This window comes from Pristis pectinata, chromosome 26 (genome assembly GCF_009764475.1).
Source record: "Pristis pectinata isolate sPriPec2 chromosome 26, sPriPec2.1.pri, whole genome shotgun sequence".
In the NCBI taxonomy this organism is placed as follows: domain Eukaryota; kingdom Metazoa; phylum Chordata; class Chondrichthyes; order Rhinopristiformes; family Pristidae; genus Pristis; species Pristis pectinata.
In genome coordinates this window covers 30,937,596-30,957,037 of record NC_067430.1, presented here as the reverse complement: position 1 = coordinate 30,957,037, position 19,442 = coordinate 30,937,596, and the positions used below count along the sequence as shown (strand labels likewise).

Genomic DNA, 19,442 nt, shown 5'->3' with positions numbered 1-19,442 from the left:
CAAGGTAAGGGGCTAAAGTTTGAAGGGATCCGAGGGTGACTGGAATCTGGAACATACAGCCCACGGGGGTGGTGGAGACAGAGACTCTCACAACAACATTTAAGTGTCTGGACAAACACCTGAATCGCAAGGCAGAGAAGGCCAAGGACCACATGCTGGTAAATGGGATTGGTGCAGATGGGTAACTGGATGTGTTGGTCACTTGCCTTTTGTGAGTGGGACATTTACTGATGCTCTGAACAACTAAATCTGAAGCCAAGACCAATGATTCAGCTTCACTGGAGCCAAGAGCTCCCACTACACAGCTGAATCAAGACCGAGTCTGTGTCAACCACAGTAATAGTGTGACAGCTAATACCCGACCTGCTTTAAATGGACAGTTCCCTCTTCTGGAAGAGGGTTAGCCAGTGACATAACTGAATCAAGTACATTTTGTACTGTCCAAGTACTTCTGTCTGCTTATCAAGTATGACATTTGTGCGTTAAACTCCCTATCCTTTAGCCAATGGGGTGACAGATGACTCAGCATAAACAATTAATCTGTTGGCCTGAATAATCCTGGGAACAGATTTTAAGATTGTTCAATATCTCAAGTGCTGGATCAATATAACATGTAAAAATATTGCCATGTTCAAGAATAATATTCCACACTCTAACAGCCTAAACACACTCTCAGTTGAGCTAAAAGTCTCTGGTTCTCATCTGGAAGTGAGGCAGGGGACAGAATCACCCATGTCTAAATGGATCAGACTGTCCAAGGAAAAATTAGACTGGAGAAGTGGATGCTGATTTAACCAGAATCTTTCCATCCATTTCAAGGTACCACTACGACAGAGGGGTTTAGAATAGGGAATGGAGGGATATGGCTCATGTGCAGGCAGAAGAGATTCAGCTTAATTTGGCATTGTGTTTGGCAGAGAATTGGTGGGCTGAAGGACCTGTTCCTGTGCTGTACCATCCTATGTACCAAACCTCCTCTGGTACAGGACCCAGGTCCCAAAACAGGGGCCCCCAGTAAAAGCCCACCTTCCCCAGTAACGTTGGACAGATGGGGGAAAAATACATCTCTGCCACAAATGGAGTCCCGATACCACATCTGCCACTCAAGGGCAGAGTGCTCCTTCACCTTGGATACAATGCACCGACACAGAACCTCCTGTCTCTAGTTTTCCCAGTCTGTGTAAATGTCAGAAACAGCAACCACAGACTGTAGCCAGATGTTACCCCAGTGCTCCCAGACCAAGAGAAGGAGGGAGAATGACGTAATCAGCCAATGTCACCTGCAGAATTCATCTGGTCATTGTCACCTTACCATTTGTGGGATCTTGCTGTGTGCAAGTTGGCTGCCATGTTCCTTGCATTCCTGTGATGACTGCTCTTCATTGAAGCATCTGAGACACCAGAAATGGTGGAAGACACTATACAAATGCAGACTTTACTGGGATTTCCAAAGCAGACCAGAATTCCTAATCAAGTGAGTTGCCCAGGAAACTAAGGGGTTAATTTCACCTTTGGCTGGAAGTGTAAATCAGATGGAGAATTGGCATTCTGCCACAAACCTCAGGCAATCTTCCTCTCCAGCAAGGACGTGAAGAGTTGGAGGGACACAGAGTGCCTGCGGCCACTCCACACGAGTGTCTCTCTCCCTCCCTCCACGAGAGTGCAGAGCAGATTCTCCAGGATGTCACCTGGATTGGAGGACTCTCGTTATGGGGAGAGATCGGACAGGCTGGGCTTGGTTTCCCTGGAGTGAAGGGGACCCGAGGGGTGACCTGGTAGGTGTACAAGGCTATGAGAGGCAGAGAGAGAGTAGAGAGTCAGAATCTGTTCACCAAGGTAGTGTATCAAAAACCAAGAGTGCGTAGATTTAAGGCGAGAGGAAGGAGTTTTTAAAAAGTGGATCCGAGGAGCAAGTTTTTCTTTACTACACAGAGAGGGGTTGATATCATGCTGCCAGAGGAGGTGGAATCAGATGCAGTCACTATGAGGAAGTGAAGGGTTAAGAATTGCAACCATACCTATAACTGGTAAACAAAATATATATATATATATGCATTTATATTTCTTTAGCAAGGACTAGCAAGCTGCTGACCCACTAGTTAGGTTGGAATGTTAAGTATGTTAACTGCCTTTGTTTTGGGTAACGGACCATTCCGATATGTCAGACGGTGGCGATACTGGGTGTAATTAACATCGAGGTGAAGGCTTGGTCTGAACAATGAAGGGTGATACCTGCCTTTGAAAGCCTTGATTATAACTCAATTATACTAAGACAAGAGGTGTGATAGCTGACTCGGGATCTCTATAGCTTGACCGAAACTCGCGGCGCCGTTTGCATGGGATGTGCGTGACAATTCCTGTACAAATGTCTGCCCTTTGTGTGTGGAGAACTCGGGAAGCGACTCTTAGTGAGTACTGAAGAGAATTCTCCTAGCAGTGCACTGCTAATAAAAAGGTATTTGTTCGAATCGACCTCGTAGCACTGTGTTATTTACAGCGAACAGAAGGGGAAAATTGATTTTGGGACGACAACTACGCTTAAGAGGCATTTAGACAGACACCGAGATAGGCAGGGCATAGAAGGATACGGTCCTAATGCGGGCAAATGGGAGTGGTGTAGATGGGTAGAAAGGTCGGCACGGAGGAGGTGGGCCAAAGGGGCTGTTTCCCTGCTGTAAAGCTCTAGAGTGGTGGGATACAGTCAGAGCCCCCACCACGCCCGATGCCCATCCACCAACCCATACAGCCCACCCACTGCTCATGCAGGTAAAAGCTGGGGCAATGGCTGTATGCCTTGACCCAAGTGTGGCCAGCAGCAGCCTCCAGCCAGCCCTGAAGACCGCCAGAGAAGTGCATGACCAGTGGTGGGTGGCCCTTCAAAGGGTGCAGCTGCAGAGGATGTGGCTGCAGTAAACCGTGGCCCCCGCCAGTGGTCAGTGACTTCCAAATCAGAAACCCTTGAGGCAACCATAGCCCCCAGTGACCTACCCAGGCAAGGCATGATGGACAACACTTGGAGCACTCCCAATGCACCAGGAACCACGCGTTACAAGTGCTGGGCAATTGTGTAAATTCTCACAAACTAACTGCGGCTTTGCACTTTGCTCCCAAAAGCACCAACGCTCCAACCAGCAGTACTGCAGGATTGAACTGCACAGCACACGTCCAACAGACACACGTCGCTCCAGCACACACCAGGACCCTCAGACAATGCAGCAGAGAACCGGAGACATTCACAGCACAGGAAGAGGCCATTTGACAGCAAAGACACACCCAGAGTAATGCCAGAGTCACTCCTGCAGCTTGAGTCAGAAATGCAATGTAGGAATGGAATGGCATGGCAACTTGTGCACAGCAAGACTCCACACAGCAAGGCAACAATCACCAGTGAATCTGCTTTGCTGGCCTTAGCAAGGGATAAATAATCGGCCCCAGGAGTCACTGCCTCATTTTGTCCCGTTGCAATGAGGTACAAGGTACTGTCGGAGACACAAGGGACTGCTGATGCTGGAATCTGGAGCAACAAATAATCTGCTGGAGGACTCAGTGGGTCGATCAGCATCTGTGGGGGGGAGAGGAATGGTCGATGTTTTGGGTCGAAACCCTGCATCAGGACTAGCATGCAGGGTGTGAGGTACTGTTGCCAAGTCCTGAGTTACCACTTTAACTAACCTGCCAATTCCCAATTTAAAACTGTGACTGAGCCCTATAGCAAGAGTTGTGGCCGATTTATAATTGTACATCAATTTTTTTTTACTACAAACCCCTTGTCCTGTCCTTTGCGATTCCCCCTTACAGGCCCGGCACTGAGCGGCTCACTGGGGTTTCAGGACCAGTAATTCACAGGCAGACACACTGCCTTTGCCTGAAGGTAACAGACAGATGTCGAGCCTACTCTGACCGGCCATTCCAGGGCAAAGCATTTCCACGCCCAGTATCCCAGCCAGAACCTGCCGCAACAGAACCCCAGCTAGAATCCTGGAGGATCGGATCAAAGCTATGTTTGCAAACAAACACGCTCAGAGTACACAGGACTACAGCTCATGTAGAACTGGTGCATCATCAGAAACAGATTTCTGGGCTTCTTCCAGAGAAAGTCCAGCACTGCGTCTTCAACCGTGCACCACTGGCTGCATTACTGGGCTGACCCCACTACATTGCCACCGACTGCCCCACAGTGGTACCCATGGGTCTGGCAGTTGGGCAGGAAGGGAGGGGAAACCAGCTGAGACTTCAGGATGTTTGAAAAGCCACTTTTGGCAGAGAAGCTGCTGGCAAAGCAAACAAGGCCGCACGACCAGTGCTGTGGTTGACAAACACCATACACTGGGCCTCCAAACACACTCAAACCTCCTGCAGCAGTGCCGAACTATCTCCCTCGTAGAACCTGAGCATCACTGGCTAGGTGAGAGGTCACCATCTTCAAACTGAGTGACTCTGTACTTCAGGGAACATAAAATTTCAATGATAACCATGTTCGGTCATCACGAAGTACAATGGTTTCCAGATTATTTGATTAACCAAGCTTACACGCCAAAATGGGATTGAAGCTCAAATATCAGAATCATTGATTCAAGCTTACATCCATGGATTTAACTGTGGTCCCAAGTGTGAGGGCCAGGTCTTCTGGACCCCCTCCCTACAGCAGGGCAGAACAGGAGGAGGTCTCCTGGGGAAGTTGCCCTTGATCTGCCCATCCTACAGAGGGAGACACGGTCCATAAACAGTGACTGCAAATGGCTAGCACCAACTCCCCATCACACTTGCATTGGTCAGGGGCTGGTTAGTAAATACTGGTGGTCATTGTTGACATTTACCATTTGAATAGCCACCAGTCTGGGACTCTGTACCATCGGACCCAATGATACAGGGCCCCACATCCATCACTTCACTGAGTCGCTGGCTCCTCTGCAGAGCTCAGTCCTGCTGAGATTCCCAGTGTTTAGTCAAGTCAGGTTTATTTTTCATTGCACCTGTGCATATGACAACTTACTTGCAGCCGCGTCACAGGCACAGAGCATCAGATAAGCAGCATTCACAAGAAAAACAAATTAAACATAAACCATACACAAATTTTTGCTACAGGATCCCGTACCCCCACTGAGCTCAGAAAGCGTGGGGAAGAGAAAGTTGTTCTTAAGCATGAATATAAATGTTTTCAGGTGGTTTAATAAACCATTTCCTTTAAAACAAAATTTGATTTTTAAAAAGGATAAAGTTAATTTATTTTCTGTTTTCAGATTTCTCAAGTGTCACCACAGCTCTCATGACCACTGACCGTGGGTGCCCGAGCAACGACACTGACCCATTTACATCAGGCTCTCCCGGCCAATCCCAATTGGTTCACTTGGCCCTTGGGTATAGATCCTACAATCCAGGTTTCACACCTGCACGTTTAATGGGGATAAACACATCCAGGTTAACATGGATTACACAGATTCCTCTTGCAGCATGCTCGATTCCCTTACAAATTCAATTACAATACTCAAAAAGGTTTATGCAGAGATTTCACTGACGGAGAAGGCGACAGCTTGAACCATCACAAAACTGCTCCCCATTTGTAAATCTACCATGTATGGGAGGTGGAGCCCCACTGGAAGCCTTCAGCAAGGTCTCAAACCGGCAGAGACTTCCAATCTACATCTCCCCTCAAGGCACAATTAATCCTCACCATCTGCATTCCTAACACAATTTTAGCATAACTTTGCGAATTAAAACCAAGTTCAGTACAGCAACCCTCATTTGATCTGCTTCCAAATAGATATGTGGAAATAACATTTCTTGAAGGACAGATTTCACAGCAGGAACATTGAACTGTTTGGTTACACCAGAGGACCGACAGTGTTACATCCAACTGCGTGTCACTGAAGAGTGCATCACACCTCCTTCTGATCTCAGTTCAATGAGTATCATTTTCTTTTTAAAAACCGGCTGCCTCTTTCAGCTGCTGAGGCACTGAAGCTTGGGAATTTCTCCGCTTCTTAAAACTCTGCCTCCTTAACACCTTCGGATCATATTTCCTTCTTCATTCATGGGGTTTGGGTCTACTGACAAGGCCAATATTGACTAGCTACCCCTAAATGCCTTGTAGGGGTGAGCCACCACTTTGAACCGTTGCAGGCCTTCTGGTGAAGGTGCTCTCACAGTGCCTTCAAGAAGGGAGTTCCAGGATTTACATCCCCACGTCAGGGTGATGTGGGACTTGGTGAGAACCTGTAGGGGGAGGAATACCCATGCAGCTGAAACCCTGTAGGGAGTGAAGGTTTCAGTGATGTCAAGATGAGTAACCACAGTGCACTTTATAGGTGGCACACCGTAGCCAGTGGGCACCAATCAAGTGGGCTGCTTTATCCAGGACAGTGTTGGGCTTTGAGGGATGTTGAAGCTGCACATCCAGAAAACAGATGTCCCGTGCTCTTGTTACCTTCAGGGCTTCTTCCAAGTGCTGCTCAACACAAGGAGCACTCATTCATCAGCTGAGGGAGGATGGGGTGGTGATCAGGAGGCTTCCTGCCCACAGGCTCAAAGCCATAAATCGTTCTGGGCTCAGTGGTGTCAGCCACATTTGTGGGTGTGGAGGTCGAGGCTCAGTGAGGGCAGAGCTCCTGCCCTGACTGAGGTTTCATAATAGATACTAAATTAACCAGTCAATTAAGTAATCCGAATACAGTCCACTCCACGCTATGGAGGAGTTGCATTCCTAGAAGACCGCCCAGATCACAATCTTCCATAACCCAGGCGCTTGACAATAGTTGCTTCTTTCACATTTTATTTTGTTAACTCTTCTCACGTAAATTCCATGGGAGTGAATCTTTATTCCGTTTCTCACATTTTTTGGTAATGATTTGTGAATTGCATAAGGGTGAATTTGTCACCCAAACAGCTGTAAGGTGGGGTACACAGCAGAAATGTTCCCCTGCTGCCGTGGTGGGACTTGAACCCACATCTCCAACCACCTGCCTTAACATCTGCCTTTGCATTGCTCAAGTCATTTATTTTGTTTTAAAGTGAGAATGTTTCAGTGAAACTTTGAAGGTGCTTGATAAAGAATCAGGTTTATCATCAGTGCCATACGTCGCAAAATGTGGCAGCAGTACAGTGCGAGACAAGAGACACGAAAACTACTATAAGTTACAGAAATAAATAAATAGTGCAAAAGAGGAATAACGAGGTAGTGTTCATGAACCGTCCAGAAATCTGATGGTGGAGGGGAAGAAGCTGTTCCTGAATTGTTGAGTGTGGGTCTCCAGGCTCCTGTACCTCCTCCCTGATGGTAGTAACGAGAAGAGGGCACGTCCTGGATGGTGAGGGTCCTTAGTGATGGATGCCGCCTTCTTGAGGCATCGCCTCTTAAAGATGTCCTCGATGGCGGGGAGGGTTGTGCCCGTGATGGAGCTGGCTGAGTCTACAACGCTCTGCAGCCTCTTGCGATCCTGTGCATTGGAGCCTCCGTACCAGGCTGTGATGCACCCAGTCAGAATGCTCTCCACTGTACATCTGTAGAGATTTGTAAGTCTTTGGTGACAGACCAAATCTCCTCAAACTCCTAACGAAGTAGAGCTGCTGGTGTGCCTCCTTCGTGACCGCATCAATGTGTTGGGCTCATGATAGATCCTCAGATGTTGACACCCAGGAACTTGAAGCTGCTCTCCACCGCTGACCCCTCAATGAGGACTGGTGTGTGTTCTCCTGACTTCCCCTTCCTGAAGTCCACAATCAGCTCCTTGGTCTTGCTGGCATTGAGTGTGAGGTTGCTGTTGTGACACCACTCAACCAGCTGATCTATCTCACTCCTGTACGTCTTCTCATCACCTTCTGAGATTCTGCCAACAACAGTGGTGTCATCGGCAAACTTATAGATAAATTCAAGTTGTTGTACATTCCTTAAACATCCCAACACAATCGATTACCAAAAGGAAGGTACAGTACATGCAGCCAGTGGCAAGGGAATGAAATGTTCTCTTGGGGACAGGGGCTCATCAACAGGAATACTGTAGACCCTTACAGACTGATTGATGGGGTCAGACAGCCCAACTATTACTGTAAGTTTGCAGCTTGCAACAAGTCACCCTGCTTCAGTGCCATTTTGTGTTAAGTAGTGAAGGGTCTTGAATTTTCTGGAGGCCAGAAAATGCCTTCTGATCTGGATACCTTTCCACTTTCTGAAGATCGGTCCTGAGAAGGAGCAAGCGGCCAGAGGCCTGGATGACCCTGGAGCAGCAACCTCAGAGGCCAGCTGGTGAGATTGGGTGTGGGGTGAGGAGCTGGAGGCAAGAGTTTCAGCCGGCAAGGGAAAGCTGAGAGAACACACCAAAGAAGTGAAAGGAGGGAGTCGCTGACAAACAAAGGAACAGTTAAAGCTTGCTGCTTTTTTGGGGCATTTATCATCCTGAGCCTTGAACTTTGAAATATTCTGGGCTGAGCAATTGTTCTCTGTGTCTCTGTGACACTTCACTGCCGAGCTCCACCAAGCAGCAACTGCACAAGGCAAACTTCAGGGAAAATCACACGCCAAGTATTTGCCCCTTTCTGTCTTGGTGTTTGCTGCATTGCATTTTTCATTTCAGTCCACAGCAAACACTCAATGCTTCGAGCCAGCCTGGTGTTATTGGAAGGGAAGTGATCCCTTTCCTGCAGCTTATAATCATTAACTGCAATAATTCTGGAATTCCAGGTATTGCAATAAAAACAGTGATTCACATTACTGGAGCCTTGGGGAAAATATTTGGACTCTGATAAAAACAAAGACAAAGCAGGAATAATGAACATTTAAAGAACTTGTGCTGTGGTATTGGCTTAGTTTAATAAAGTGCATCAGGATGCCTTTTGTCAGACAAGCAGAAATTAAAATACTCCCTCAGCGAGTGGCTGCCAGTGAATAGCAATGGCATGCTAAGTACAGCCCTTCCCCTCCGAACTTGCTCACAGGTCACTGGGTAAGTCTGCAATTGAGCTGTAAGAGTTCAAAGTTAGGGTCCAATTTGCCCAGGAACACTCCAAGATCTGGCCTGGGAAAGGCCAGAATTTCAGTCCTGCAAACCTCACGTAGCAGTTCCAAGGTTTATTCCTACAGCAAGAATTGTTCATAGACAGATGAAGATTTTGCCAGCTCAGTGATTCCTGAGTGGGGAAGTCTCACTGCCTAGGGACAAGCCACTAATGAGACCCCATCAGGAGCACAGAACAATTGTGGTCCCCTTCCATTTCACCGGAGGTAGTTCGGAGAAGTTTCACGTCGAGGATCCTGATGTGGAGAGGTTGCCCTACAAGGAAAAGTTAAAACAGTGACCCTACTCACTGGAGTTTAGGAGAATGAGAGGGGATCTTTTTTGAAACGTATATGACTTGGAGAGTAAATACCTCGAGGCAGTTTCCTCTGATGGGAGACCATAGACATAGGAGCAGAATTAGGCCATTTGGCCCATCCAGTCTGCTCCACCATTCGATCGTGGCTGATTTTCCCTCTCAACCCCATTCTCCTGCCTTCTCCCTGTAACCTTTGACGCCCTTGCTAATCAAGAACCCATCAACCTCTGCTTTAAATACACCCAATGACTTGGCCTCCGCAGCCGTCTGTGGCAATGAATTCCATAGATTCACAACCCTCTGCCTGAAGAAATTCCTCCTCATCTCTGTTCTAAGGAACGTCCTTTTACTCTGGGGCTGTGCCCTCTGGTCCTAGACTCTCCCACAATGGAAACATCCTCTCCACGTCCACTCTATTCCACCCCCCCCACCCCGCCCCCTCACCATGGGACAGAGTCCTTGGTATATGTAAGGCTGAGGTGGGTAGAAATGGAAGCTTATGGGGAAAGAGTACAAAAGTGGAATTGAGGAAAGTCAGATCAGTCATGATGCTACCGAATGGTGGTGCAGGTTTGAGGGCTGAATGGCCTCCTCCCATTGATCATGTGGTCCTACACTGGAGACAGGAGGAGCAGAGAATGGCTGACAGCAACTTCTGGACTCTGCATTTGGCGGCATGTGTGCATGCACTCCAGAGTCACTGTCGCGCTCTCCCCATTCCAACCAAGTGCCGATAGCCTCATGGCTGCTCTTGCCACCATATACAAGGCTGCAAGGATCGTTGTAACCTGATCACATCACAGGTTCACCAAGCTCAACGTTTGGAAAACAGATCAAAGCTTCCGATCTCAGCCTCCTGCCCAGTTACAGACAGGGTGCTGCAAGTTTCAGGAATATAACAAGTTGCATGGAAACCAACATCCGTAACCGATTACCGAAATATTTCTCCTGTTTATACAAAGGAGTTAATTACAGGCAATGTTGTTGTTCCAGTAAAATGGAGACTGAACTTGATTACCCAAGGTTTCAGGAAAATTTGCAACCAAAATAACGGATCAAGGATATTAATGCAGGCACAATTCTGCTAATTTTCACCACTCATTCTCCAGACGTGCAACTAAACCAAGAGAATTCAAAGAATTCCTCAAACTAGGGAGTGTGTAGATCTGTTGTCCAGCTCAATGCAGAGCCCAGAAAACCCAATTTAGAATCAGAATAATACAGCACAGAAACAGGCCCTTCAGCCCAACTCATGTCCACCAAGGGGTCTATCTGAGCTGGTCCCATTTGCCTGAGTTTGGTCCGTATCCCTCTGAACCTTTCCTATTCATGTACCCATCCTTTAAACATTGTAATAGTACACGTCTCTACAGCTTCCTCTGGCAGATCACTCCATACACCCACCACGCTCTGTGTGAAAAACTTGCCCCTCAGGTCCCTTTTAAATTTTTCTCCTTGCACCTCATGTGCCCTTTTACCCTGGAAGAAAGGCCATGACCAGTCACCTTATCCATGCCCACATGATTTTATGAAGGTCACCCCTCAGCCTCCCACACCCCAGGAAAGAAAGTCCAAACCTATCCAGCCTCTCCTTATAACAAGCCCTCGAGTCCGGGTCACATCCTCATGAATCAGTTCTGCACCATTTCCAGCTTAATGCCACCCTTCCTATGGTGTGGTGACCAGAACTGAACACAGTGATCCAAGTGTGGTCTCACCAACGTCCTGTACAGTTGGAACAATTTACTGACAGGGGGGCAGAGATGACGCCGCCATAGCCCCGCATGTCTGTACTTTTATATTGCAATTTTATTTGCAGTGGAGTCAGGAGGTGTGCCCGTACCTAGGTCGGATCCTGGGAGGGAGGGGCTGGCATTTTAAGGTGAGATGAGCAAGCTGGGCCAACGCCGATTGGATTTCAGTAGGATGAAAGGCAACCTCATTGAAACCAAGATTCTGAGGGGGACTGACAGTGGACCCGAGAGGACATCTCCCCGAGTGGCAGCACCTAAAATTGGAGGGCACAATTTCAGAACAAGCCTTCGCCCATTTATGCTGGGGGGGTAAGGTGGAATTTCTTGTCTCAGAAGGGTCAGAAGTTGCCTACCCCAGGGAGCTGTGGATACAGTCAAGCGGTGCATGGTGAGGGAGGAGCAAGAATAGTGTGGAAGCCAAGACTGGGTCAGCCACATTCTTGGTCCCTAAACCATTATTCAACAAGTGAAGACTCCTGCACCCGTTTCTTACCTTAATCTTACTGCCTGTGAGGCTGTCCTGAAAATTGAGTTGCTGCAGTCTCCATATTTAACAAACAGCTACATGCTGCCTTGTTGGTAACCACCACCCCTCTAGATTACGTGTGCTGTGTCTGCAATGCAATAAGGACCACACAAGTCAGCTGCTAAAACTTGGCAAAGGAGCAGTGAACGAGCTCCAACACAAAACCAGAATTCAGGGAGCACATGGAGGTCAAGAAGTGTCTATCTGGAGAGAACTGTGTCTCGAGAAGCTAAGAGGAAGCTTGAAGTTCCATGGAAATGGACTTGGATAAGGCTACAACGTGACTGGATTATACAGAACAAAAGCAAAATCCCAACGAATCCAGAAAATGCCGCACGTTGTCTGGTCAGGCAGCACGTCAGAGGTAGGAGCAGTTAGTGTTTCAGATCTGCGTGCAATCATTGGATCAGGTAGAACATCTGACAGCTCAACAACAAGGCGTTTAGAGCAGATGAAACCTGTGAAATGCCATAAACATGGCACAGAAGGACTTCCACCATAGAAGAGCGGCACACTAGGGGAATCAGCAATGCTGCCATCGTCTCCTTTCAAGAATGGTGATCCCCAACTACAATGATGATACAGGGGTCTGTCTCCGAGCAGTCCCTCCACAGGATCCCTCTCAACGGCCAAACATCTCCTCAGTGGCTGAGAGCACAGCTACTGTCCACCAGGAAAGTACAATGGAGACAGTCTTCACCACACGGCAAATCCACTGAAGTGGATGTGACCATGTAGAGTGGTCAGTGGTGTCTTGTTGGCCTCACTAAAGCATTCAACTCCATCAGTCAAGGGGGATGATAGAGAATCCTTCTCAAATCTGGCTTCCCCAAACATTTGACACCTTCACCACAATGACATGCAAACTAGGATCTAACCACAGCAAGTGATTCCCAGGATTACAGAGAAAAGGATGTTAGAATCAGTTATTCAGCACGGAAAGAGGCCCTTCGGCAGAACTCATCCATGCTGACCAAGGTGCCTACCAGAGCTAGTCCCATTTGCCATGTTCTCAGAACCTCCTCACCAATTTGTGGGATCGCTGGCCTGCGATGGTTGAGGCTTGTACCCAGGAAGGCTCCAAGCACATGGCGTCTCCCAGAATGAGGAGCCCAAGATAAACAGAACAAGCGTGCAACAATCCACCCTGACCCACTCCACCTGTGGATCCTGCACTGACCTCAGAACCGGAGGATTTTTTTTTATTCCAAAATAAACTATATACAACAATAAAACAGTGCAAACCTTTACATTTGTGTACGGATCCAACATTAGTGTTACCTTTTTATATAAAAACCACAGCACCGATGCCACTCGTGTGGCTCCCTGGGGGACTACCCCAATCCCATATTTACAATATTTAAGGGGCTTTCTTGCTTGACCCCACCCCTCCCTTTCCAGTGGCAGAAGAACCCTAAACTGTAGCCCTTCCCCACGACCTCAGAACCAGAGTTGAAGCAAGTCATCCTCGACCCCGTGGGAGGACGACCGAGAAAAGAGATCCTCTCACCAATTACATTGTACAACTTCACACTGAGACTGAGGAAACAATTTCACTGTACAAGCATTAAAGAGTCTAGAAGCTTTGAAGCTTGTTATTGCACACAGAAAGAATTTATTATCCTAATTCACACTTCAAATAGTTAAAACTGCAAAACTAGCAGGAGACAGAGGGGCTACGTTTTTGTCTCCCAATCACAAAAATAGAGGGACACTCCTTAGGAGACTGATCCTGATCAGATTGGAGTGGCAAAGAATACGTCTTGGGTATTGTTTTAATTATACTTTCTATGAGTGAAGACAGCCCAGTCCATCACACAAACCAGCCTCCCCTCCATGGACTCTGTCTACACTTACCGCTGCCTCGGGAAAGTAGCCGACATAATCAAGGACCCCTCCCACCCCAGACGTTCTTCTTCCCTCTCCCATTGGGTAGAAGGTACAAAAGCTTGAGAGCACGTATCACCAGATTCAAGGCCAGCTTGAATATTGCTAGCAAAGTCTTGAATGGACCTCTCACATGCTAACAGATGAACTCCTGATCTCCCAATCTACCTCGTCGTGGCCCTTGCACTTTATTTGTCTGCACTGCACTTTCTCTGTAGCTGCAACACTATATTCTGCATTCTGTTTCCCCCACCCCTTTTGAACTACCTCAATGTAATTATGTATAGCATGACCTGTCTGGATGGCACAGAAACAAAAGCTTTTCACTGTATCTCAGTACATGTGACAATAATAAACCAATACTAAGTCTACAGAATACAAGACCAGATTTATAATGGAATTTGAAGGCAATTTGCAGGAGTATTATGGAACAGAACCTGATACTGAGCTGTGCAAGGAGTGACCACAGCCTTGGACAAAGTGCAAGGAGAGAGCGGCCAGTCTTGGGGAGAGAACACTGTAGCTGAGAGCCCAGGCAGCAGAACAGCCGTCCACACCTGAGCAAAGGAAATCAGGGCACGATGAGCAGCACAACTGCAGGACAGGCCTGGGGTCAGACTGCAGAGAAGAAGGTGTGTGTGTGTATGGGGGGGGGGGGGGGGGGGGGGGCAGGGGGAGGTTGGTGGGGTTAGGGTTAGGTAAAGGAAGTTGTGAAAATGTTATGTTTGTGTCAGAATTTCCCAGGCTCCTTGCATTTTGTCGACTGCCTTCACCACATACTTGTTATACAAAGCCCAAAGCCAGTCGTTGGACACGCCAGCCCTGTGGGAGAGGACAAAAGAAACAATGCTCCGGAAAACTCCTGGGGAAAAGCCCTTCTTAAATTTAACAAGACAACAAAAATCCGGGTTCACAAGAAAGAACAGGTCAGTGTTTAAGGGGAACCTTGTAAACCCAGATTGGTTTGCATCCGAACAGATGTAACAGAGGCACGGTAGTGTAGCAGTTAGCATAACGCTATTACAGCGCCAGTGACCCAGGTTCAATTCCAGCCACTGTCTGCAAGGAGTTTGTACGTTCTCCCCGTCTGTGTGGGTTTCTTCCAGATGCTCCAGTTTCCTCCCACATCCCAAAGATGTACAGGTTAGGAAGTTGTGGGCGTGCTATGTTGGCACCAGAAGCATGGCGACACTTGCAGGCTGCCCCCAAAACATTCTACGCAAAAGATGCATTTCACTGTGTTTCGATGTACATGTGACTAATAAAGATGTCTTATCTTATATCAACGGGACTTTGCAGTCAACTTCCAGTGGCAGATCCTGACTGCCAACAGAATTTATAAGTTAAATGCTTAAATTAACAAGTTTTCCACTGAGCAGAGGGCAAGTGGGAGCCACTTTTCAGACAATGTCCATGCTTCAAAATGGCAAGCAATAGGATTTAAACAAAATCTCATTTGTTGATGGCTATTGCATTGGAACAAAAGCTAACCTTTCCTCTGTTGATGAGACCATCCATGATTGGCAGCAGGGTTTTCAACCAGAAGGAAGGGGCAAGTCAATGATTCCAATCTCCTGATGGACAGCTCTGTGGCAAAAAGCTTTGAAATGTAGTGCTTCAATTGGGTGTGGTAAATGGGTTCATCCAAGAGCTGAATACGATCTCAAGGGCAGACTTTATGCTGTCAACAGGCGTTTAGGATCTGGTACAAGATGGCTCCTCTTACCCTGAGTCATTGTGACAGAACTGGCTTTCCGTCAGTAGCCTGATCTTACTGTGGACACAAGGGGCTGCAGATGCTGGAACCTGCAGCTAAAATCAAACTGCTGGAGGAACACAGTGGGTCAGAGAGCATCCATAGAGGGAGAGGGATGGTCAATGTTTCGGGTTGAGAACCTGCACTAGTCCTGATGAATGTTCTCAACTTGAAACGTTGACCATCCCTCTCCCTCCACAGGTACCAAGTTCCTCCAGCACTTTGTTTTTTTTCTTGTGCCTATTTCTTCCCCCCACCTTTACAGATCTGGGTGTCACTGGCAAAGTCAGTGTTTAGTGCTCACCCCTAACTGCCCCAAGACAGTGCAAGTGAGCTGCCTCCTTGAACTGCAGCAATCTGTGTGGGGAAGGGAGTTCCAGGATTTAGACCCAGTGACCGTGAAGGAGCAGCAATATATTTCAGGATGATGTGCGACTTGGAGGGGTACCTGAAGTTGGTGGTGTTGCCATGCACCTACTCCCTTGTCCTTCCTAGTGGTGGAGACAGTGGGTGTGGGAGACACTCAGAGGGTGCACCCTGCAGCCACTTGTGTACTGGCGGTGGACGAAATGAACATTTAGCTGGGTGGATGGGGTGCTGAACAAGTGGACTGCTTTGCCCTGGATAGCGCCACGCTCCTTGAATTGTTGGTTCTGTGCTCATCCAGGCAAGTGGTGAATATTCCATTACATCCTGACATGTGCCTTGTAGACGGTGGAAAGATTCTGGAGCATCAGGACGGAGGTCAATCCCCAGGGGTGACTCAACCTCTTATTAGCCACAGTAGTTATGCGGTTGGTCCAGTTGAGTTTCTGGAAACTTTCTCCTCTTAGTCATGGTGGAAACTAAGGTCTGGCTCTGCTGCTGTTGCATCTGCCTGCACTTTTTCCTTCCATCCCAGGCCTGCATTGTGCCACCACCCATTCAGTACATGTCCTGTAGCTGCAAGGATCCTCAGCAGTCGTTGAGGGAGGTGGCAGTATAACTCCAGTCTGTGCACTGCTAGGGGAGTTATCACTTCCACCAGCATTTCTGCTGTGCTCATCCAGACCGTGGGATTGTTACAGGACAGGCCCACTTGAAGCTCTCTCCAACATCCAACACAAGGACAACAGCAGCAGACGGACTCAATCAATGGCATCGTTTGACTCTTCAGACCAATTCGTACCTTACGCTGAGGAACTCCACATTCCCAGCCGCTCCCCACCCACGCCAGAGAAAGAACTCAGAGTGGGTTACATCTGTTCATCCCCAAATCAATAACCTAGTCACGGGAACATTACCATATTACAGTAACAGCTTCCTTACACCAGGATAAACTCTTCCATTGATTAGTTGAACAACTCAGGAACAGCTGTGGTGGAAAATTTGAAGCAACGCAAAACTGCTGTAGATTTTAACTAGATATTAAGATATTTATTTAGTAGTCACATGTACAGGGAAACACACAGTGAAATGCATCTTTTTGCATTACTAAGTGTGCTGGGGGGCAGCCCGCAAGTGTCGCCATGTTTCCGGTGCCAACATAGCATGCCCACAACTTCCTAACCATATGTCTTTGAAATGTGGGTGGAAACTGGAGCACCCGGAGGAAACCCACACAGACACAGGGAGAACGTACAAACTCCTTACAGACAGCGGCCAGAATTGAACCCGGGTCGCTGGCGCTGTAATAGCATTACGCTAACCACTACACTAATCGCACCAGAGTCAATAATAAAGGACTATAGGCCAAAGGCGGGCAGATGGGATTAGCTCGCTGGGCAACACAGTCAGTATGGACGAGTTGGGCCAAAGGGCCTGTTTCCGTGCTGTATGACTCTAACATGGTTATAAAATATTTCTTGTTGCTATCAAATTAAAACTTTTAATGCTAAACGATAACATTAAAAAAAACAAAATAACTCCTTGTACATCCTAGTATATCTTTGGGGCACTTAAACTTATGCAAAATATTAGCATGAAATAGAAATAACAGAAATCACTGCTTTCTGTCTTAAAAAAAATGTTTCTTTACATTAACTCAGAGCCCACTGGCACTCTCCGTGTACAAGTGGACAGATCACAAATATTCATCCTGTCAGTAAAGCTCCCAACCAGTAATCCCTGAGTAGAGATATTTAATTTCAGTGGTTCCAACACAAAGTGTTTCCCCTCACACACAGACAGACACAGACACTCACATAGAAACACAGACAGACACACACCAGAGTACAGCAACTGCTTTTACAGAAGTTACTCGCTCTGGCGATGTTTTGTCTACCAGACATTTATTTCATTAACTATTTCAAACACGCACAGCCCAGAGGTCCCAGAAGACAGAGTTCTTTGCAAATGAGAAACTAATGGCAGTTTAAGAATGCCACACTGATTGTTTCCCTGTTACACGGGGCCATTGCCCCCCACTCTGGCCCTTGTGGGCGTAATTAAAAGGGAACCAGAGGCACGTCGATAACAATAAAGGAAACCTCCCGGGTCTGCGCTGCGCTGCGCCGCTTTTCCCAGTGCAGTTGGCACACGGGCAGTGTGAAGGCGAACTACAACCGGCCAGGTTCCACCAGACCCTGCGCAGACCAGGGGTGGCTGCAGGCAGGGGTTGCTGCAGCTGCAGCAGGGGTGGGGGTAGCTGCAGCAGGGGTGGCTGCAGCTGCGGCAGGGGTGGCTGCAGCGTTGGTGACAACGCCTGCACATCCTTCTCCAGCAGATTAACAATACGTTACCGCCCGGTAGCAGTGTGACACCGGCTCTCCGCTGCACTGGGGGAAGAGCACTTGCCTTAACCAAGCAAACTGCAGACATAAATCCAAGCTGCCACACATCCACCAAGCTCCCCAACTCCCAACACTCCAGTCATGCAGTCCCATGCAGGGAGCTGCAGCTGTTTCATGCTCCCACACCACTGGCAGGCTGCACACCTCCCGTTCCCCCTACCTTCCTCCTGCTCCCAGCACTTTGCACCATTTCTCTCTTCCTTGCAAGAGCAGGGGAGGAGAAAAATGCCACATTCATTTGCATTCCCCAAAATTGCATCATGTGACAGAAACCCTCCAATAGCCGTGGAGCAATGCACCAAGCCCCGCCCCCTGAGCATCTGGGTCAGGTCCAGAGTCTGAGCGGGCTGTACCACGGTGCAGCACACCCAGGGGTGGCTCTGGGCTGGAATTTGATGCATTTTATTTGCTGGTTATGCAGGCTCACCAACAGGAACTTGCAAACAGTAAAGCAGCACAAATTGCTGCTGTGTTGTGTGGTGCCATTGGCTCCCAGTTTGCAGATGTCTCCCTAATCCCAGGGAAACACTGCAAGCGAAGGACTCTGCTGCATGAGGATTTTATTTCCATTTACGCATTAAGACATCGGTGAAGAACCGAAGATGTAGCTCCGATCAGTGTGTGAGCAGCAGCAGGGTTTATTAGCTGCAGCCTCTGTTGCCAGGCAACTGGCTGAGACATCGCTGTGTAGGAGCAAATGCCAGCTATTCTTTGGACCCTGATGATGTGGTGCCAAACTGATACCACATTACAGTACTGAGTCTCAATTAATGCTAATTTATTGCATTTTCACACACAGACACTCTCTCACACATACACAGACACACATACACGCACACACACAATGACACACAATGACACAGACACACACCACAATAAACACACACACATGCAATGACACACATTCACGCACACACACAATCACACACGCACACACACACATCATTAGAGATGCCGAGCACGAGATCTCCAGTTACACAAACCAATCTGGGATCTCTGTGCCTCTCTATATTAAATAAATCCCAACCTGCAATATAAACACTGCACAAATGGAAACAGATCTCGGCCCTTTTCATTCCACAACAACAAATGCAATGATTTAAACGAGTTTGGGTATTTTTACCAGTCTATGTTCAAATACCTAAATGTTCAGCACATTTATTGGGCAGGATTTCTTTCTGATGCACAACCATTGATATTCTGATGGTGCCCTGTGGATTTATGAAGGTTGTCATTCTTGGTACATCTGCTGCCTGTACTTAAAGCAATGCAAGAGTTTTCCAGCATGGAACACCACAGCTTTCTCCTGGTACACAAGGCAGACTGAGCAGAAATAAGAGGGTGGAAATCTGAAACTAAAACAGAAAATGTGCATATTTTTCCTAGATTTGAAGTAATTGGTAGAAGAATTGAAGGAGAATAGTTTTGAATCAGAGGCTCTG

At 47.7% G+C, this 19,442-nt stretch overlaps 1 protein-coding gene across 4 annotated transcripts in view; it reads right to left on the bottom strand.

Moving 5' to 3' along the window:
• phc2a (polyhomeotic homolog 2a (Drosophila)) overlaps positions 1 to 18,188 on the bottom strand; it is a 199,285-nt gene extending 181,097 nt beyond the window's left edge. The window contains exon 1 of one of the 4 annotated variants that reach the window (XM_052039333.1): positions 18,161 to 18,188. The gene's annotated coding sequence lies outside the window, so the exon portion shown is untranslated. The remainder of the gene's footprint in view (positions 1 to 18,160) is intronic. The other 3 variants (XM_052039327.1, XM_052039335.1, XM_052039334.1) reach the window with 3 other exon arrangements.
• Positions 18,189 to 19,442: the final 1,254 nt, after the last annotated feature.